The 16,437-nt window shown below is 35.4% G+C and overlaps 1 protein-coding gene across 1 annotated transcript in view; it reads right to left on the reverse strand.

Annotated features, from left to right (window-relative positions):
* The window catches only part of ptprsa (protein tyrosine phosphatase receptor type Sa), a 279,978-nt gene that overhangs the window by 127,752 nt on the left and 135,789 nt on the right, over nt 1-16,437 (reverse strand). The window lies entirely within an intron of this gene.

Consider the following 16,437-nt stretch of genomic DNA (forward strand, 5'->3'; position numbering starts at 1 on the left):
TTTGATAAAGTGACATCGGCTCGTTCTCCGCCGGCTCTGTACAATTATCCGGCGGCGTGCGGCGATGCGTGTATGCGTGTGTGTGTGCGGAGCGTCTGTCTGATGAGCGAGTCCAGCTGCTTCTGCCACGCTGACGGATCCGTACCTGCCGAGGTTAAACCTGGAGACGGATCTGACAGAGACGGATGCGCTTACACACACTAGACAGCAGAGTTGGAGACTCGCAGCTGAATTTACAGGGCAGAAATCTCCCAATGAGGCACCGCCTGAAGGTCGAGTGGACAGAAAGCGTCACGGATACTTAGCATTACTGTCTTTGGAGCAGTTATTGACCTTATTCTGCGATGCGGAAGTACGCTCCATACGATTGTTTTAGAACTTCCGATTCAGTCGCCTATTGGAGAAATGACAAGGAATAAAAACGTCTGAAAATGGTCAAAATACTTGCTCTACAAGCAAGTGTGTTCATGACTATATATAAACAGTAGAATAATATATTAAGAAAACATCCGCTTGCAACGTAAAGCAGCATAACAAGAAAAATAAGTGAAGTTTCACAAACTAATTTCGAGAGGAGCACGTGATATGATTGACTGCAGCTGGCCACTCATCTACAGGCATTAGTTAGCCAATCAGATTGATCCGACTCACTATAAGTAGCCTAGCTAGAACTACTCCCTTATCTTCGTTTTTCCGAAGAAACCCCCCATCCACCCCTTCTCCTCCTTTACCACGGGGAGCTCTCGAGAACCACCTGATCTTGTACTCCCCTCACATGCTCTATGGACCAGGCGGGAGCCCTGGGCTCAACTATCTCCGAGCTCAGGGTTCTCTCCCGGGACAGCATGCCAAACCTAGCATGCTAACAGTTGTCAAACAATATCTACGTGTGAACTCTTGAAATGGAATATCTAAAAATAAATGGAAGTTAATTGAAAGAGGAAGTCTCGAGCCAAAAAGTGTCCAATGGCTGCGCTTGCTCGTACGACAAGAATAAGGTCAACAGGTATACTTATATTGTAGTATACTGGCCGAATGACAACAGACTGCATATTTACTTGCGCATTGGGATGTTTAGCATCCCGGACGAGCCCCCTAAAAACTTACAATGAGAAAATTTACATTCCTGTTGTCCTTCACTTTAGTTTTTTTGCATAAGTTAAACAAACAACAAATATATTTATCATCTAAGTGTAGCTTATATAAAGGTATGTGGTGTAATTCCTAAAAATAAAAAAAATTGCATTAGTTAAACAAACCACAAACATTTATTGTAGAAGTGTGGTTTATATGAAGGTCTGTGGTTTGTTTAACTTAAAAAAGTGAAGGACAGCAAGAATATAAATGACCTCATTGACGTTGATATGGGGGCTCGTCCGGGATGCAGAAAACATATATAAAAATCTCTGGATTTATTAGGTATGGGTTTAAGTAGAGTGGACAGAAACCATCAGAGATATTTACCATTACTGTGTTAGGGGCAGTTCAATATACTGGCTGAAAACAGTCTTCATTTATTTATATTTATATTACAGTCTTTATATTTATTTATATTTAGGCCGAAATCATGTCGCGTTTCCACTGTCGGGCTAGTTGCTCGCAGCGCGTCACGCAAACACCGCCCCCAGAACGTCCCCCGAATCAAACGGCACACAACCCGTCACACAACCCGCCCACTTCAGCGGGAACAAAAAACTCAAATTATAACCACAAACACAACCTGGCATCACTACGAGAGCTGGAAGATGGAGAACACCGAAGCGATTGCTTTTTTACTGTTTGTGGTCTGTTGGTGTAAGGCCAGACAGCGATCCCTGGATAAGGACATTCGAGTTCGGCGGCATTTACTTCGAACACAGATTTTTCTTAGTGAGTTGATCAAGCGCGATAGCAAAACAAATGTAAGGGAAGAAAGCATCTTGTCTCCTCTTTACCTGACAGGAAAACTCCGCCTTTGTACGTAACCCCGCCCCGAAGCCCCAGTTGGCCCTCCTTGGCCCAAGGTATTCGGCGGGCCGAAAAAGGCCGGACGCTGGCCCCAAGGAAGCCCCGCTTTGGCCCGATTACGTCCCGGAAGTGATAGTGGAAACGCGACTGGCCTTGGCTCGCCCTGGCTCGCTCGCTTTAGGCGCGATAGTGGAAACGCGGCTATTGATGTTGAATAGGGGGTTGGGGGGGGGGGGGAAGTGGACAGAAAGTGTCAGAGATATTTAGCATTACTGTGTTAGGGGCAGCTCAATAAACTGGCTACAAGATGACAGAAAACAGACTTGATTTATTTACTTGCACACTGTGATTTTCTGCATCCCGGACGAGCCCCCAAAACGTCAAGAAGGTAATTTACATTCCTGCTTGTCCTCCACTTTACTTTTTTTGTATAAGTTAAGCTAACCACAAACATTTATTGTACAAGTGCGGTTTATATGAACGTCTGTGGTTTGTTGAAAGACGGCAGGATTTATAAGTCACCTCACGGACGTTGTTTGGGGGCTCGTCCGGGATGCGGAAAAAAATATTTATAAAATCTGAGCATAACCACCAAACTGAAATACCTTGACAGTTGGTTAGATAGTAGTAATCTTTGCTATCTCTGGTTTAATTTCCAAGAGTACTTTTTTAAATCAGCATTTTAAATTTAAATCGCAAAACATACTTTCGCAAACCAGATGTTGTTTGGGGGGGCTCGTCCGGGATGCGGAAAATATATATTGTAGCGTTGGCAGGTGTGTTTGTTTGTGTGTGTTTGTCTCTCTCTCTCTCCCTCTTTCCACCTGCAGGCCCCGCCCTAACTACGCAGGCAACGTGCTCTGGGATTGGAGGAAGTAACCCAGGGCGTCCTTTAAAAAGAGATCAACGGGCGTAGGGAGGGAGAGCGAGTTTTGTTGGCGTGTTGTTGAGATTGCGAAAAAGTTATTCCTGTTGTTGAGTTGTTTTCGTTGATTGTATTTCTCGTGCTGTTGTACTAGTGTTGACTTTGTATTGTATACCCATCAGTGTTTCCCCTTCCTATTATTTTTGTTTTGGTTTGTGTGTTCGTTGATTGTCAATATTGTAAATATATACACGGTAAGAGGCAGTAGGGGGACGCCACTTTTCTTTTTGTAAATATTTTCATCTGTGTTTTTGTTAGTCAGGGAGATAGGTGTAGATTTTGTATTTTTATTTCTATTATTTTATTAGGTGTAGTGAGTTTCATTTGCGTGTTTAGTTAGTGTATTTTTGTGTATTATTTTTCTGTGGGTTCACCCCGAGGTATTTGGCTTCACATTTTTTTTTCTTGGTGATAAAAAAAGAAAAGACAAAAAAAAAAAAGACAAATAAAGAGACCCTATATAAAGGGGTTATTAAAAGTGAATTTTATTTGTCGGGTGTTCTTTTATGTTGCGGCCTTGACCCTAGACCAGGGTCGTAACAATATATATAATAAAATCTCTGTATTTATTAGTTAAAGGTTTGAGTAAAATACTTTCTTTTGGTAATTTTGTTGGTAATTTTGATCATTTATGGTTATTTATCATTTTATTATAATTGTCATTTAGAGCATTTTCTCTTTCTTTCTTTCTTTCTTTCTTTCTTTCTTTCTTTTCCTTCTTTTCCTTCTTTTCCTTAGTGCTATTTTTCACATGCTTATATTAGTTTTTAGATGATACAACTCATTTTTTTCCAATCGAATCTATTTTAAACAACAAAAACAACAATAAACTAAATAACAACAATTGCCCCTCATTAATCATTTACGTTTCAGTAAAAACAAAAGTAAAATAACAAATTGAAAATAGTGCATGATACGAACAGAAAGAATTCAGCATTACATCACAAAAGCTTTGTGAAAAGCTTTCTTAGCGTGTGCTTTTAGCCGAGCCTGAATGGCCTAATAGGATGCTTTCTAGCGGAGGGTAAATGGAGAAATGCCTCAATGGAGCCATTTTTATTATTGCACTTAATTGCAAACGCAGTTCAGGAGGCGCTGCCATTCGTGAAGCTCCAGCATGCCTACGAGCTGAAAAAGAGCCTGAAGAGCACCAAATATACACCTAAATATAACACATATATGTGTACTCATAACATTGGATGAAATACTCAAAGCACTGGACAAAATGTCATGCAGAAATCTACATTTAAGCACAAATATCATAATATAAAATACCACACTTATCTTAATATGACTTAAAACAGTAGACATAGCCTGAAATATTACTTATGATACTCAAAATTAAGGTGAATCACTTAAATCATCACTTCAAACTTACTTTTAGGGTAGTTTATATTAGATTTTTAGATCTACTATTATTATTATTATTATGATTATGATTATGATGATTATTATTATTATTATTATTATTAATTATTTTTTATTATTGCATTCATCCTTGTATGTATTTTTTTTACTGCTGCTCGTTTTTTTTATGTCTTCAAAGGGCCTTGAGATGCTACTTTTAAAGGCGTTATATAAAATTTATTGAAGTTATTATTATTATTATTATTATTATTATTATTATTATTATTATTATTATTAATATTTTATTATACTCAAAATGAATGGACAATATCATGCATGATATTACATACAAGTCAAAATATGTATAGTTAAAAAAAACACATCAACAGAAATGTATAAATATAAGACCAAATAAAGTATACATTACTAAAAAATAAAGCTGAATTGATGCAAGATCAATAAATGAACCAAAAATGAGACAAAATATCAAATATAAACCAAAATCTAATGTATAGTTTTAAAACGAATCTATTAAAACTATTAATATTATGTAGAATACTAAAATCAAGCCTAAATATCACATGGATATTTACACACGCTAAAATAAGGTTATGCTAAATATATGCAAAAATTTAAATAAATGATGTATAACGCTTACATATCTTACAAAATATTAGATTTAAAAGCAAACAAGGTAATTTAGTAATAAGCTCAAAACACTTAAATTAGGGCTGAATATCGTGGTCATATAAAATACAAGCACACTAATAATAATAAGTATTAGATATAAGCCGAAATGTCATAAAATGCCAAAATATAATCTTAATTTAACGTATCATTTTATCAAGTAAATTGAACAAATGAATCAATTATGCCAAAAAAAGTAATAAAAATACAAATCTAATGTATTATGTTAAACCTAGTTAATCAAAACTACTAATATTATGAAAATAACCCCTAAAGTTAAGTCAAAAAACAGAATTAAACACCAAATACAGTAATTTAATAATAAGCTAATACTACAAATAAGGCTGATTATTATAAATATAAAGCACAAAATAATCTTAAGTACTATATATATGAGTAAATATCATAAAATACCAAATATAATCGTAATTTAACGTATCATTTTATCATGTAAGTTTAATAAATGAATCAATTATGCCAAAAAATATAATATAAAAACAAATCTAATGTATCATTTTAATCCTAATCAATGGAAACTACTAATATTATGACAATAAACCCTAAAATTAAGTCAGAATACAGAATTAAACAACAAATACAGTAATTTAGGAATAAGATCATAAAACTACAAATAAGACTGGATATCATACAAGCATAAAAATAATCTGAAGTACTTAATATAAGCCTAAATATCATAAAATGTCAGTCATAACCTTAATGTACTGTATAATTCTCAATCTTATATCAAGTAAATTCAATATATGAGGCAGAATATGGCAAAAAAAGTCATATAAATACAAATCTAACATATAATTTTAAAACTAATTAATGAAAAATACTATATTATGTAACTGAAATAACTATAAAACTATAATAATACAACAAATAATGATTTAAATATTAAAAATAAGCACAAAAATAATCTTAAGTACTAGTTAAAAGCCTAAATGTCATTAAATGGCAATCATAACCTTAATGTTATGTATCATTTTTAATCTCGTCACAAAATTCAATAAATTAACCAAAAAACAACAATAAATGAATATAAATCTAACATATAATTTTAAAACTAGATAAACTACTAATATTTTGTAAAAAAACTGAAACTAAAATGTAAAATATTAGTATATATATATATATAGTATATAAATATTAGTATAAAATATTAGTAAATATTAGCAATATCTTTATATATGTAATATAATATTTAATAATAATAATAAAAAAAAAATATATATATATATATATATATATATATATATATATATATATATATATATATATATATATATATATATATATATATATATATATATATATATATATATATATAAGCACAAAAATTATCTGAAGTACTTGATTTAAGCCTAAATGTAAAATGTGTCGATTTTTGTTGGGACAACATGAAGGAATTAAGTCAACTTATTAATTTGCACAAATTTAAGTGGATTGAACATAAAAAAAAAAACAATTATGTTGTCAAAAAAATTGTGTTAAAGAATTATAAATCATGTTGTTTCCAGTTAGTAATAGTACTAATAGTAATATAGTAGTTTAAACAAACATGTCAAAATGTCCTTTTTGAAGGTAAGGTATAATATTAAAACTTGAAGAACTTGACTATTTCCGTTGGTGAAAGTGCTGTAAAGTCTGTATTTTGGCTCTCTGTGGCGAATCAGGACTGATTACAGCTCTACAGGTTCACAGGATCAAAGAGCGAGAGCCGTGGACTGATCAGAGCGAGAGCCAATTCACCCACACAGCCAGAAACACACACAGACATACTTGTATGTATGGCTTACGAGGACTCTCTATAGGCATAATGCAATTTATACTTTAAAAATTGCTTATAATATGACCTAACCAAACCTCTAACCTCAACTCTGACAGGAAACCAGTGGCAAATTTGCATTGTCAAAAGACCCCTTAAGTATGATTATTAACAGTTTTGAATTACGAGGACATGCCTTAGATTAACCACCTTTATAGAGCCTGAATATAATATACAATGCTCCAAATTAATGGACAAAATCATGCATGTTACATATACTCCAAAATATCTAAATATGACCAAATAATGTATCCAAATCAACACTGTATAGTTTTCGTAACGTATGAGCAAATAAAGCCAATTCACCCACACACACTTGTATATATGGCTTACGAGGACTCCTCATAGGCATAATGCATTTTATGCTGCTAAAATGTTTATAATATGGCCTAACCACACCCCTAACCTCAACCCTCATAGGAAACCAGTTGCACATTTTGAACGTCAAAAGACCCCATTAAGTAAGACTATTTAGTTTTGAATTATGAGGACACTAAATGAGTACCTCAATAGAGTACAACTAGGTCATAATCATGTTTACATAAAGTCCTCATAAACAACATAAACAAGTACACGCATACACCTTGACTTGTGTTATAAGGCAAATTCTGCCATCACTGAAGGAAATTCAATTACTTTCAGTAAAAATTCTAATTATTCTAACCAAAAAAACGCCTAAAAATAAATAAATATTTAAAAACATATTTAAACATATTAAAATTTTAGCTGTAAATCTGATCATGACAACCAAATCGAAACACCTTGACAATTGGTCAGAAGGTAGTAATCTTTGTTATCTCTGGTTTAATTTTCCAGATTTTTTCACCCCCACCGTTTCAAATGTAATCTAGATGTTTTTGGGGGCTCGTCCGGGATGCAGAAAAATCTTATAATAAATCTCTCAGTTTACTCGGTATAGGTACAGGCAGAAAAACTTTCTGCAATCTGAATATCGCAAACTATCAATAGAAAGTGATTTTTTTGACTCACCATTGCCAGGGGGCACCAAATCTTTTACTAAAATGGCTATAACTTTTAACCAAAATTGTGCATAAGCCAATTCTGAGGTTACATTAACAAAATTACAGGGGGTTGGCAACCTGGTGGTCTTACATCAGGAACAAAAACAGCTATAACTATAAAAACACTTCTCGGATAACTCTTGAAAGTTGCTATGCTGCCTTTGTCCAAGGAGCCAGCTATATATATGAAGACAATCATGTATATAAACAACATGGTCGTAATCGGCCAGTGAAATTTGAGCACATAATAGACAAGGTTAACAGAGGCTGATTGGATCCAAACTGAAATTAGGGTTGTCAAAAGTATCGACTTCAGTATAAATTGATACTGGAGTTCTAAAAATGTAAATTTCCTGCTAAAATATGAGCTTTGTTCTAGGGCTGTAAAATATTAGAAAAAAATTTACATTGCGATATTTTGTTTTTCTGCTATATATAGCGATATACTGTATCTATACAATTCCAGCAAATGACTGAATGGCAATATCTGGAATCCGGCTGAATCAGCTAAGGTGACAAGACAGCGAGCAGCGGGACCTAGCTGTCACTCAAGTGGCCACGCCCTTAATTATGCAGACTTAATATAACTTAATATAAACGAAACAGATGAATTAAAAAAAAATTCACCCCCCTCACAGTTGTCATGAACCAAAATCTTCTTTGTACCAGGCTGTAAACACCTTTTTTTTCTGCTGTAAGGTTGGCCATTTTAACTTTGGGGTCAATAGACATTTGCTCTATTATGGAGCCAGGACTAGCGGAATTTAATGGCCAAGGTCATGCATAATGTTACATATACGCCAAAATATCTAAATATATAACCAAATAATGTATCCAAATCGAAATATTTTGTATAGTTTTCAAACTAATTATATAAAGCGGAATTTCTAAATATCTGAGCAAATAAAGCCAATTCATCCACACACACCTGTATATATGGTTTATGAAACCTCTCCATTGGCATACAGCACTTTATACTGTAAAAATCACTTATAATATGGCCTAACCACACCCCTAACCTCAACCCTCACAGAAAACCAGTGGCAAAAATTAAGTGTCAAAAGACCCTGTTAAATATGATTGTTAACAATTTTGAATTACAAGGACAAGCCTTAAATTAACCACCTTAATAGAGCCTAATTATAACATATAATACTCAAAATTAATGGACAATATCATGCATAATACTACATAAGCCAAAAAATATAAATACATGACCAAATAAATCCAATTCAGATAAAAACCCAGAAACAACACACATACATATACACAAAGACACACATGTAGATATGGTTTACGAGGACTATGCATTGGTGTAATGCATTTTATACTGTAAAAACCGCTGGTCTAATATGGTCTATCCACACCTCTAACCAGTGGACGTCAAAAGACCATAAGCATGATCATTAACAGTTTTAAATTACGAGGACATGCCTACATTAGCGGAATTAGGAGGACTAGTGGAATTTTGCTGAATTGCAGCTTCAGTTACTTCCGTATTTGCTTTACGAGGGAGAGCGGGAGGTTGCTACTTGGCTAAAACACCTTAAAGTGCTTGGACTGTGTTAATAGATACTATTTTTTATATTCTTTACAGTCTAATAAAGTGTCAATCAACTAATTTGTAAACACTAAATATTTTTGGGGACATTTTAGTCAATTTATTGATTTTTTGTTGCATTTACCTTCAAAGTGTTAAGCAGTTTTAACACTTCTGTTAGCATCTAGACTGTAAAAGCGATTAGCTAACTTTGTTTTAAAAAAACGGTGAGTAAAATTCACATTAATGTAAAATTAAGTCAACTTCACAGTTACTGTAGGTTTTACTGACATTATTTTAAGTGAAGTCAACTTGCTTCTTTTCAGTCAGTTGGTTCACTAATCACTTTTTACATTCGAGTCAATAAATCATCTCACTAACATTACACAAACACACCTAAAATCATGAACGTTTAACCGATTATCATGAGGTTTTGTCAATTTCTAGTGAAAGCCGAGAACACACTGGCGCTCCAGCTAACTGTTGAACCCACACTGAGAGCTAAAGAAGAGCTAGTCAGTAAGTCCATGTGCCCCCGCTAACACAGGCCAGTGCTAATTACAGCTCATATTGACTGAACGCGGATCCAGCGTAGACAGAGAGATTATTCGCAGAAGGAGGATCAATAGAAGAGGAGAAAAAGACCTTAAAGACATGAGACACCGAGCACTGAAAAACAGAAAACGGCATAAAAGCCCCTGCTTAAACATCACGTAATGCTAATGTAGCTTCACCTTTTAGCGGCCGTCTCAATCGTAGCCTCATACTGTGGATGTAGCGGTCCGTGTCACCGCGCTAGTGTTTTATAATGCACTTTTCGCTGCTGGACGCGAGCATTTCCACCGGAGAACAGCGGGAATGCTAATCAGCTGTGCTCTTTTGCGCTAAATCACTCGTGGCGGGGCTTCAAAAACACACTGACGCTAATACCCACAATCCCCCAGGGCCCAGTGGCCGGTGCTGTGCTTTATCAGGTGTGTGGGAGAGACGGTTAAGTGTTTTACAATGACACGGGATGAAAGAACTGGCTATGGCTCTCATAACGGGACAAAAAGTACATGTTTATTAATACTGATAAAAGAAATCAGTTATTAGAAATAAGTTATTAAAACTATTGTGTGCTGAAAAAAAAATCTTTATTCTGTTTAACAACAGTTGGGGAAATAAATATACAGGGGGGCTAATAATTCTGACTCCAACTATATGTATATAGTGGACCCTTTATCCATATATCTCATATCCACCCCTGAGTGTATACATTTCTCTCTATATATACACATTTATATATACACACACATTTATATATATACACACATTTATATATACACACACATTTATTTATTTATATATATATATATATATATATATATATATATATATATATATATATATATATATATATATATATATATATATACATACATATATATATATATATATATATATATACATACATATATATATATATATATATATATATATATATATATATATATATATATATATATATATATACATATATATATATATATATATATACATATATATATATATATATATATATATATATATGTATATATGTATATGTATATATATATATATATATACATATATACATATACACATATACATATACACATATACATACATATACATATATATATATATATATATATATATATATATATATATATATATATATATATATATATATACACATATACATATATATATATATATATATACACATATACATATATATATATATATATATATATATATATATATATATATATATATATATATATATACACATATACATATACATATATATATATATATATATATATATATATATATATATATATATATATATATATATATATATATATATATATATATATATATATATATATATATATATACACTCAGGGGCGGATATAGGGATTTTGGGGCCCTAAGCAAGTCCAGTCAAAAGGCCCAAGTCCTGAAATGCACCCTTTCTACTTTTATTTAATTTTTATTTATATCGCTGTTTTATTTATCTCTTTTTTTTGACATTTTAAATTAATGCAAACTCTACATTTTAAATAATTCGTTTTCTTAAAAAGAATTTACAACTAAAAATAATAAATACTTTTTTTTAAAATAAATTTTACTGTTGGACTGCTCCATGATGGATATTTAATTTTGTATAATAATAATAATAATTATTATTATTATTACACAAAATTACATTATTATAGTAATATTATATTTAATTGTACATTAAATAATCTTTAATTATTTTAAAATTGTATTTGTAACTCTCACCATACAAAATATGGTAGAAAACGATATAGTAGGTATATAGGTATAATTTATGCTTCTAGATATTTATTGGGGGCTCACTGTACTCAAATGGCCTCCACAGTCACCAGACCTCAATCCAATAGAGCACCTTTGGGATGTGGTGGAAAGGGAGATTCGCATCATGGATGACAAATCTGCAGCAAGTGCGTGATGCTATCATGTCAATATGGAGCAAAATCTCTGAGGAATTTTCGAGTACCTTGTTAAACCTGTGCCGCAAAGGACCAAGGCAGTTCTGAAGGCGCCAAACTGGTACTAGTAATGTGTACCTAATAAAGTGGACAGTGAGTGAAATGGAAGACAAGATTACCCAGAGGAGCAGAGATGATAGTGGAGAATGAGCTGATTTCTCATATATATAATATAGAAATGTGCGATGAGACGGTGAGATTTCAGAATGGATGAATCATGAATCGAAGCGACTGTGTGGATCCACAAAGCGTCTGATCAGAGGAAACGACACCTACAAAAACCGACAGCGAGACTCCTCAAACTGTGGGACAGACTAGACAGCCACGGATTTGGAAGTGGCAGTGGGAAAGCTGTGTTTTAAAAAAAGAGGCTAATAAAAGTGTCGAACGGCAGGGTCAGAACAGTCCAATTAAAAGTGTGTGAGGAGCGGCAGAACAAACGCGTCTCGTCCTGCGGGCCAGCAGCCAATTAAAAGAGTCTGATCAAACGGGCAGTGAGATCATCCTCTCTGGCGCTCGCCGCTGCTAACGAGAGTTTGAAGGAGGAAGGGTCACCGCGCCATGTCTGGATGAGATTATAGATGAGGAGAGGTGAAGAAAACTGACAAAAAGACAAGAATACTGTCAAGCCTGGCCTCAGACAACTAATAAACCACAGCTTTAGCTGTTTCTGACATAGTAGACACAACTCTTGATGGGTTAGAATTGAGTTTTACATTAGCATGTTGCTAAGCTAACAGCACTAGAAAATAAACTGTACAGATAAATACGGGAAAATAGCGCACTTGTAACCTTAAATTTTAAGGCTTTATTAACAGAAGACATAATTTCCTGTAACGTGTTGCTAACTTAATGGCACAACAAACTAATAAGCCTAAAAACACACAAAATAACAAAAATATTAAGAAAATTGTGTATTTGTAACCCTAAATCCTAGCCAGAGTTATCTATTTTATCGATTCATGACAAAGGACATGAGTTTTCCATTAGCATGTTGCTAAGCTAACAGCACAGCACTAGAAATTAAACCGTACAGACAAATATTTGCAAATATCACACTTGTAACCTTAAAGTTGATCCATCAATCAACAAAAGACATGATTTCCTTTGATCAATGATTTGATCAATACATAACAGATCATGTGCTTTCCATTAGCATTGTCGCTAAGCTAAAAAAGTGCAAAAACACACAAGCAAGCAACTACTACATAAAATGGGGCACACAAACGCTAAAGCTAACTACAGGTAGTACATTTTATCAGTTTGCAACATAGGACATGAGTTTTTTTTCCATTAGCATGTTGATAAGCTAACAGCACAGCACTAAACAATATACAGTACAGACAAGTGCATGGAGAAATAGTGCACTTGTGGATACTTTCATTTTCCCTCACGTGGTTCCAAAACTTTCTTTATTTGGTGGAATAATATATTTTGCTAAAAACCTGGAATGAGTAAAGAGTAAGTATATGCTGACAAACATTTCAGTTTTGGTTGAACTATCCCTTTAAAACCAGCCATCATAGCCCAATTTCTGCTAAAGCCTTCACATCTGGAGTTAGCATATGTGATTTTGGAAAAGAGCTAATGTTTTAGGAAGGTGGTCTGACACCTTTGGATTTGGGTTGTGTGATTGCCAAACCTGTGGCTGTGTGTTCCAGCGTCACCGCTCTGATCTTTTGTTGGCCAGCACCCTGAACCCAGCGTTCTCACAGTGGGACCAGGGGCAAGCTAAGGCCAGACACACCTGAATGTGTAAAAAAAAAAAGTGAGAGCGTCTGACACCTCTCAGGAAGCGAGCAGATGGTGGAACCTGGGCTGCTGTTAGTGTTGGACTCTATGAAGTGCTAGCTTTGGGTTGGTGGTGGACAAGGCTGCCAAGAAGAGGCTCAAAGCCATGGTCAGAATGAAGAGGAAAAAACAGCAAGGCTACAAGAGCAGAAAGTAGAAAGGCTTTGACACCCATAGTGACACACAGCAGAAGCGGTGACGGCTGTAGGTGTCCTTGCATTGGCTTTTTTTTTTCTCAGAGATTCCTCCAAGGACTCTCAGAGGACTCTGCGACAAGGTGGAAAAGCAGATGGCACATCTTAAGCATTCCGCTCACCGCTCTTGTGGGCAGCCAGAAGGCAGCTAAAAACAAACCTAAGCCCCTGGAAAGAGCACCGGCAGATTTACAGCAAAGCCTTCTTGTGTTTTCTCTGCTGCAGGCGGGCGGACACACCCTGAAGACGGCAAGGTGACTGAGTGCTTAAAGGGAATGTAACAAGCTCAATTTTTACCCATCTCATATTAATCTTAAGGTGCATACAGAGCAGTACCACATCCATCTCTTCACCAAAAAGTATTTTAATGCTTTTAAGACAAAGAGCTTCCTGGTTATCTCCAGAAGAACACAATTTTCTGGAGGCGTGCCTTGGGTGGAGCTACTGAGACAACATTGTGCAAGTGCGACAGCCTCACCGACAAGGACTACATCCTATAATTTTGCTGTAAATATAACAAGGGAACAACATTGCAATCGTAGCCTTTGACGTATACAATCACAGCAATGTGATCCGTCTAGATTGGTCCCGGGAGCGTACAAATACGCTTTGTAAAATGCACGCTGATGTCTACGGAATAATAATAATTTTACATAATCTAACAATGTGCATTATTCACATGAGATACACACCGGTTAGGTATCTTGAATGTTTACTCTATTCTTCTCCCAGTGACACAGCCACATACATTCACATAGTTTAGGAGAAGTTCATGTGTAGTAAATCCAGCAGCTATAATCTTTAAGCGTGTCAAACCAGACACCTTATAATGGAAATATAAAAGTGATGTGTTCTAAATTCATAAAGGGGGTCAAGCTGAAGTACTTAAAACTTACTTGGCAAAGGGTTAAAGTAACTACAGCTAAACAAGGTCAGCTTTCTCTCTCATCCAAAGTTTTCAGACACATTCTCACCCAGACAAAGTGCAGCACCATATGTGATTATGTATGAAGCAGGGTCAGGGACAGACTAAACTTTTCCAGGTGAAGTGCCGCTAGAAGGATTTTGGTTCTTGGTTACGCAAGTCAGAGCCACTTTCAAAAAAAGCTTGAACCAGGTTCCACCTTGGAGGTAAGGTTTTCACCAAATAAATGCTCAAGTCATACATCCAAATCATTCTTTGAAACTTGACCCATAGACCCTCGGAAGTAAGATTTTTGGCAAATAATACTCAAGCTATACCTTCAAGTCATTTTTTGAAACTTGACCGATGGACCCTGAGAGGTAAGACTTTCTGCAAATAAATGCTCAAGTCATACGTCCAAATCATACTTTGAAACTTGACCCATGGACTCTCAGAAGTAAGATTTTTGGCAAATAAATACTCAAGCCATACCCCCAAATGATTTTTTGAAACTTGATAGATGGAACCTTAGAGGTAAGACTTTCTGCAAATAAATGCTCAAGTCATATGTCCGAATCATTCTTTGAAACTTGACCCATGGACTCTCAGAAGTAAGATTTTTGGCAAATAAATACTCAAGCAGTACGTCCAAATAATTTTTTGAAACTTGACCGATGGACCCTCAGAGGTAAGACTTTCTGAAATAAATGCTCAAGACATACGTCCAAACAATTTTTTGAAACTTGACCCATAGACCCTCGGAAGTAAGATTTTAGGCAAATAAATACTCAAGCCATACATCCAAATAAATGTTTGAAACTTGACCCATGCATGCAATGAATCAAAAAATCATTTGTTTCTCGAAAGTCTTACTTCAGGGGGTAGCATGAGAGTTCCACTCATTACCAGCGTAAATAACTCTGCGTGCATGAAACAGCATCGGATCACCCCTTTAACGAAGTCACCAGATTCAGAAGTTGGGACAAAATGAAAGAAGAGCCCGCTTGAGACCACAAATTGCAACTGTGATGGTGGACAGTTTAATTGGTTTTGATTGATGTCCATGCAGGCATTGAGGAACAGAGGCGTCCTCCTGCGGGAGCGAGCGGACACATGTGTCGGAGTGTGTGTGGGGCTTGCTCTTCTGATAAGGTTCGATGTAAATGTGAGCCCACAGCAGATGGGGATGAGTGAGCGAAAGGGGGGAGCAGCCGTTTTTTTCCCTCCTAGTGCTACCGCCTGTGCTCCTTCCTGAGCCGCATGGGTCTTGCCAAAGCCAGGATTTTCATGTAAAACTGGGCTGCCTACAAAAACCCTCGCCTTGGGTTGGGGCCCAGGAAGAAGCCTGCAAGCTGCCTGCTCCAGCGCTCGGCAATGACAAGGCAGATGGCTAGACCTCAGCGCATGTGGAACAAACAAATAATTCAATGGTAAAGCGACTTGGTTGTGGGGATTTCGAGTTTCTGCAACAGTGTGATTGGATCAGAGAATGCTGGTCAGTTTATCCCAGAGTTTGCTCACAGATTCTGTAGGCCATGTAAAGTGAAAACCAATTATGTAGGAGTTTGTTCCAGCACAGTTGGTTAAAAAAACGCTTTCTCTCTGACGAGGACCCCTTTTTAAAAAGAAGTAATATGTACAGGGGTGAAGATTTCTTTTTTGGACCTGTTCTCAAAAGAGTACCTGGAGATGTTTCTAGGTCCAAT

The sequence above is a fragment of the Danio aesculapii genome, chromosome 22 (assembly GCF_903798145.1).
Source record: "Danio aesculapii chromosome 22, fDanAes4.1, whole genome shotgun sequence".
Taxonomy (NCBI): domain Eukaryota; kingdom Metazoa; phylum Chordata; class Actinopteri; order Cypriniformes; family Danionidae; genus Danio; species Danio aesculapii.